The sequence below is a fragment of the Paralichthys olivaceus genome, chromosome 11 (assembly GCF_024713975.1).
Source record: "Paralichthys olivaceus isolate ysfri-2021 chromosome 11, ASM2471397v2, whole genome shotgun sequence".
Classification (NCBI taxonomy): domain Eukaryota; kingdom Metazoa; phylum Chordata; class Actinopteri; order Pleuronectiformes; family Paralichthyidae; genus Paralichthys; species Paralichthys olivaceus.
This window is the reverse complement of record NC_091103.1, coordinates 3,368,979-3,375,697: the sequence shown is the minus strand read 5'-3', so window position 1 is coordinate 3,375,697 and position 6,719 is coordinate 3,368,979. Positions and strand designations below refer to the sequence as shown.

At 43.6% G+C, this 6,719-nt stretch overlaps 1 protein-coding gene across 5 annotated transcripts in view; it reads left to right on the top strand.

The window, feature by feature from the left end:
- The first annotated feature begins 2,688 nt into the window (after window positions 1-2,688).
- LOC109639365 (kinase suppressor of Ras 1-like) overlaps window positions 2,689-6,719 on the top strand; it is a 28,016-nt gene continuing 23,985 nt past the window's right edge. The window contains exon 1 of one of the 5 annotated variants that reach the window (XM_069534575.1): window positions 2,689-3,016. The gene's annotated coding sequence lies outside the window, so the exon portion shown is untranslated. Of the gene's footprint in view, window positions 3,017-5,558; window positions 5,777-6,719 lie in introns of those variants that run through there. The other 4 variants (XM_020102779.2, XM_069534572.1, XM_069534571.1 and 1 more) reach the window with 4 other exon arrangements.

The window sequence follows — 6,719 nt, the reverse complement described above, 5'->3', positions numbered from 1 at the left end:
AGGGTGTAAGCAGGCTGACAAGATGAGGAATAAAAATGTTTATTCCAACATGCAGACTAAGATAAGTGGACGGTCTGTGATGTGGAGAAAGCATAGTGGTTGGTGCCACATATGAAATAATCTTTTCTAATATACATTATCGCTGCATCATCATCATGTGGTTTAATGAGGAGCTGAAACTCAGTTAAGAAGAATTTTCAACAAACACAGGATGTGAGTAATTGCTGTGTTATGGCCTCTCAAGGGCAGAAGGGTTGAGCAATCCGCAGACTTCAGTCCTTAATTTACGGTTTGATTCCAGTTATTTTGTTCCGTCTTTGTCCCCCAGTCTTTTTTTTAGAGACACTTTCCAGAAATATCATCATGTAACATGTGGCAAACCATTTATTTTGTTGGTATCTGAGGTAAAGAAGTGAAACCCACAGCTGCAGTTGTGGAATGTAGTACGTGCACACAGAATCCTTAACAATGTCAGAGTGGATGAGAAAAAAAACTGGTTCCTCCCTGTTACAGCAACTTTATCAGGCCCATCAGAATGTCGTAACACACATGACTCTCTGATGGAATTAAACCAGAGAAAAGGGTTTTTAAGGGTTTAACATTACGTTTGTTCTGTGTCTGACATATACATATATATGTGTGTGTGTGTGTGTGTGTGTGCAGAAGAGCAACAAAACACTATCTACCAGAAATATCTAGAACAAACGCAGAGCAAACACGTCTATCAGGATTAAGCTGATAACCACGATAAATATATACACAACTCATTCAGAAGAGAAAACACTGATATCATGTTGAAACAGTTTGAATCAACCGGATCTCTTCAGCTAACGTGCACACATGTGACGTGCATGATGGGACTTCTCCTTTAAGAGCAGAGTGGAAAACAACCAATAAAGATTTATGGGTTGGAGTTGAAAGTTGTCTGTGTCCACAGACTAAGTGCAAAGAGAGTCTTTCTCCTCACTGAAATATATCCTTCGTGCTGCAGAGCCTGAAAACAAACCAGAATAAAGTAACGCAGCTCATCAGATCATTGAGGTATTCAGTGCTACAGACATCCAGTGCACTCTCACAGGCCTCAGTGTGCTCTCATCCACATGTCAGTGATTCATGGGTCAGTAGTTTTCCGTTAATTCTCTGACATAATGTTTGATAGACATAATCTTTTAGGCTTGTCCCCAAGGGTCAGGTAACAAAGTGTAATATCACTTTATCTTTTGGCCCCCTCTTGTGGTAGAGGAAGGTTTTAAAATCTTTAAAACAGTTTTAATCACTGTAGTTTATATTATATTCACATCCTCCACATTCCTGAATTAAGTTGTGTTCAATCAAATCATCTCAAACTAAATGAAACACAGTTGAGAATATCGCCGTGATGGATTCAGCACAACGACACTCGTCAATATTTGTCACCAACTATATGGATATCTATTGATTCTTGGAAGGATGAGCAGTGTTTTCTGTTCTGTTGTATCTGTACTTTCTCAGAAAACACAAGTTCCTGTGTGATTGAATCAAAGCTGCTATCTCAGTTTCCTGGACAGGAGGCCATGAAGATAACAGGCTCAGTCACACCACAGCAGACGGCTGACGTTTGAGCTTTACTGCACAGCTCATGGGCACTTCAGCAGCGTGAGGGTTTCGACTTGCTGGTCGGCTGCTTCCTCATCTGGTTCTTCGCTGACTGAGCTCTGACAGCAGATGGCAGTGTGCTCTATTTTATCCCAAAGACAAGGCGAACCTTCCACTGCAGCATGGAAAAGCTTTTCTATAAGACAAGTGTCATGCGTCTGAAACTGACTCAGTGAATATTCTGTCAGGTCAGTTGAGCATTTTATAATTTTCTCTATCTTTATTATTTAGTCGTCCTCTGTGAACGTCTCCTCTTTGTGTTAAAATATTCAGCAGGGGCGTTGCAGCAGGGTGGGCAAAGCAGGGCCCCCTAAACTAAGACGGGCCCCTCCGAGAACTGAAAATAGCCTTTTGTTCAGTACGAAATCTTCACGTCTGATTTATTGATGTAAATTCATTTTCTTGCAGGAGTGATTTCATTGTGCCTCTCTCTGGAATAAGGAAGTTGATTAGGGCCATGTGACAAAATGTTCTGTGGATAACAGTCAGATATTTCAATAATTTCCCAATTAGTGCATCTGTCTATGTAGACTGCAGAGATTAAATTCAGAATTCTAATGTTTCAACTTTCTATATATTGTATATAACGGAAGATGATTAGGGCCATGGGCTGAACACCCCTCACCTCACCCTCCCCTTCCAAACCTCACCTGTGGCAGCCTTTAATTTTATAATGAAATCTCTAAAGGTGTTTAGTTTGTCCAGTCTGGACGACTGTGAAAAGAGGCGGCCTCCGTAGAGAGGGTCCACTCCCGGTATTAATATAAAGTTTTTAAATGTTTTAAATGCAATTCTATGGTAAAGAAACAACAATTTGTACAAATTAGACGAAACACAATTGTGAGAACAATGTTAGAATTAATTTATATTCAATTTCTGCCAATAGATTCCATTCACCTAAATATTACACACTGGACCTTTAAGGACAGAAGACGTCACACCTTGTTAAGTCATTTGTGAATATGTGCTATACAAATACAATTTGATTGATTTATTGATTCTTTCTTTTTAAATATGCTGCGATAAGCAAACCGAGGTGTTGGTTTAGTTTGAAGGTCCCAACAGGAAACTTGTGCAGGGTTATGTGAGGTGGCTTGGTGAAGCAGCAGCTCGCTCCAGTGATGGAGGCACAAACGCGGAAACGCGCGCAGACAGACCATGCACGGCTTCGGAGGAAGCGCTGGTGCGCGGCAGTTTGTGGCACCGCCGCGGAGGAGCGGAGAGAAGAGCGGCCGCAGGAGACAGAGACAGGCCGGGCCACAGCGCCGCTGAGCCGGGAGCAGCTGAGGAGGCTGTGCGTCGGTGCCAACTCATCCAGGAGCCGGTGGACCATCTCCCATCTCCAGCCCGGAGCCACCAGCAGGTCATCCGCACTTTACTGGTACATCAGCAGCTCCTCTGACACCCATCACACCCTGTGACCTTTCAGGAAGCTTCACTTTCTCTCTCCAGCTCAAACTATGATAAGAGTTTCATTAGTTGATTTACATGTGCTGCTGGTCACTCTTACAATGGTTAGGATTCAAAAGACTTCACATGTTTTCTTCACATGTTTCTGAAATGTGTAAAAAACCTACAGGTCTTTTTCACAGAGCACATTTTGACACAGACACAAACCAACCAACGTACAATTGGACGGGCGTGACAACACGACCTCCTTGGTGGAGGCAGCTAACTACGTGAAGTCCTGCAAACACAAATAGTCCAGGGGTTCAGAAATAATGGACACATGAAGTCATCAAGTGGACGACTGTCTTTGACCCACAGACATCCACACTTTGAATCGTCCCCGCTGAGAGTCGCTGCAGCCTCCTTCAGCTCTCAGCTTGTTCATTGGTCTCTGACTTCAATTCAGTCATCACCAAATAAAACGCAGGTCAGTCCGTTGGACCGAGATCTGGTGATCGTAAGGAACATTATTCCTCTGTCTTAATGTCTCTGCCTCCTTCGCTGCAGTGTCATACTTTTTCACGAAGTCCTTCACGTGCTCGTAGTAAACATCAAGTTTCCCGGCTTTTCATTTTCCGCTCCACTTAATGAACCTCTGTCTTCAGAGAGCGGGAGCTGTCATTGAACGGCGGAGGCAGATTTGAGCCCGGTCTGATTCTGGTTCTGATTGACTGTGTCCAATAACCTCACGCAGACGGGCTTATAGAAGTAACGGCCCTTGTATACGACTGTGACTCCCCCACCTCAGCCACACGGTCAGGGTTTCTGTAGTGGACATTTGTCCAACGGATGTCTTTCAAAATAAACTTAACAAAAGAGACCGAGGCACCAGTTCAGTTGGGTTGTACTCAAGAAGTCCATTGTCCACGATGAATTCACGGTTGGGTGGATTTAAGTTCCCGTTCGAAAGCAAAGACATACAAGTGCTTAGTGCCCCCTAGTGTCTGAAAATATAACTGCAAATATAACAAATAAAAACACTAATCACAATACATCAAACTAATGAAATGATCATAGGTATATGCTGCAGGGGTTGTTTCACTCAAGCCGACGCTGCTACACGATAAACAGGGCAGGTTTTTCTTTTTCCCATCATCCATTTTTTTGCCTTCGATTCCAAAATGTCACCATATTTTTTGTCAATATCGATATATATAAATCAAATCAGCACAACTGCTCCGAGGAGCAGAGTCACTCGTAATGCGCCTCGGATATTTTCTCACCATCACACGCAGAGCTGATCTTTATTGTGTAACATTTTATAGTGGACATGCTCTGGCAGGCCCGAGAACACCCAGCCTCACCAGAATGACCTATGACAACCTGTGTAAGTGACACTCATCACTATTTATAGACAGTGACCGAACGCACGTCATATATTTTTCCATGATTGTTGTCATCCTTAAGCAGGAAGAAGAATCACTGTGCTCTTTTCTGAAGGTCACACACTGTTGAAACTCTCCCACGGGGTTGCTCTGGTTTGTTTGGTTCAGTGAGAATCAGAGTGGTGATTGTGTTTTCAGTTTTTATGCTGTCCAGGAGGTCTCGTAGCAGTGACATCATAGATCTGTCAGATTGGCAGGTTTCCTTTTTGACAGATCAGCATGATTGTGTTTGTTCCTGTTCCTGTGCTCATATCTTTGTTAGGACCGTTATAAGCATAGACTCTACAGAGTGAGGACATTGTTTGGAGGACCGGCCAAAATGTCCTCACTTTTTCAATGGGCTGGAGGGTTAAGACTTGGTTTCAGGGTTAGGGTTGTGCATTGAGTTGTGATGGTTAAGGTTTGGGGAAGGGGCGAGGGAATGCATTATGTCATTAAGTGTCCTCACAACCATAGAGAGACGTGCATGTGTGTGTGTGTGGGTGTGTGTGTTTTTGTGTGTAGGAGTGGCCGTAGCTGCATGCACTCTCTGGGGTTTAGAGGAGCACAGATGTGTTGTTGGGTGCATCTGTAGCGAGAGGCAAATTTAGCTGCGGTTTCCTCCCACGCATTCTGAGCACGTCTTGTTTGGCAAGAACATTGAAGGTGAAGACAATATGTTAATGGATGTGTGTGTGCCATTATTTCAAAGTATCTTAAACAATCAACACAATCTTCAGATCCAAGTTCACAACTTCTCAAAGCAAAAACTTTGTAATTCAGATGTTTATCAGCAGCATTGCAGCAGCAATGCAAACAGTTTGTGATTCTAGGAATGTTGTTGCTGTGAGAGAGATCAGTGTCTCAGTCCAATACGCTGCTATAAAAAAAAAAAAATCTAATTATCAAGATGATCTGGTGAGGTTGGCTGTGGTTTGTCACCGACCGGTGCTGTAGTTCATCCGAGGATGTAGAAGAAGACATGTTCAGAGCGTCACACAGTGTGAAGTAACGAGGGTTTATTTATAGAGCACCTCAGAGGGCCTCACGCCTAAAGTGATCAAATCTAAAACAAAACAAGAACACAGAAAAGGACCAGATGAAGGGAGGAGATGTCAGACATAAAGACTGCATGTTCCCTCAGTGCCTGTCAGAGCTGATGAGTCTTTAGCGTTTTAGAATCGTCTCCACAGTCCAAGCTCCGTAAGCTTTTTTGAGAGACTTGCTCAGGAGATGAATTTTCTCTGCAGGAACTTAGGAACAAGGTCCACCGCAGGCACCAGGGTCCAAATTCACTGTGGAACTCTCTCCATCCTCCCTGTGCGGAGGTTAGTACTGTTGGATCAGCGCCTCCAGTGCTGAGGATGCCTGATTGTTGGAGATTTGGTTTCTTTACCTTAAGCCAAACATTTTGCGTGTTTTGACTGGTTGTCGTTGTGAATCCTATTTTATCCTGGTGAGCCCCCCCCTCACTGAGTCATGTCAGGACAGATTGACAGATAGGCAGGTGGGGAGGGGCCTTGCAGTAATACACAGATTTTTAGCATATGAATGATTTCATATTTTTGATACCTGCATGTTGCAGCTAAATCTGATCTGATGCAGCTCTGTGCATCACTGACTAAGATTTTCCTCTAAATGAATCAGAAACATTATATGCAAAGTGTTGGTGACAGTTAGGAAACCCCCGTGTGGTTTCCCCAACTGCCTGCTGTTGTTTTCTCTCACTCCCTCCTCTCTCTCTCTCCTCTGTCATTTCTTTCTGACCTAATTCAAGTCGCTTTTGTTTTTACTTTTTTTTACCTTTGCTGCATTTCTTTGTTCTAAGTGATGATGAGTGGAACATCTTTTCCCACGGTCAATTTAGAGCCTCCAATCAACCTAAGCCCGATTTGAATGTCGTTGGACTTTGGGAGGAAGCGAGAGTACTTGGAGAAAACCCACACAGACACAGGGAGAACATGCAAACTCCATCAGATGAGATTACCCACTGAAAAGCAGCTGTGTAGTCTGTGTGTTCGTGAGTGATACCCACTTATCTGTGTGTATTTAATCAGCCCCAACTCGTACTTACCGAGTCATTGTGTCTGTGGATGAGAGAAGAAGAGCTGACTGAATCAGAAATGTGATGCTGTTTACACTCTATGCAACATGTGAACCCTGTGGCACATGTAAAGCAGTTGCAGTCATCATGTAACAGAGCCGAGCGAGATCCCGACAGCGATAGACGCCGAAGACGTGCCGGCTCATCACTCGTATGGGTCCAAGTTT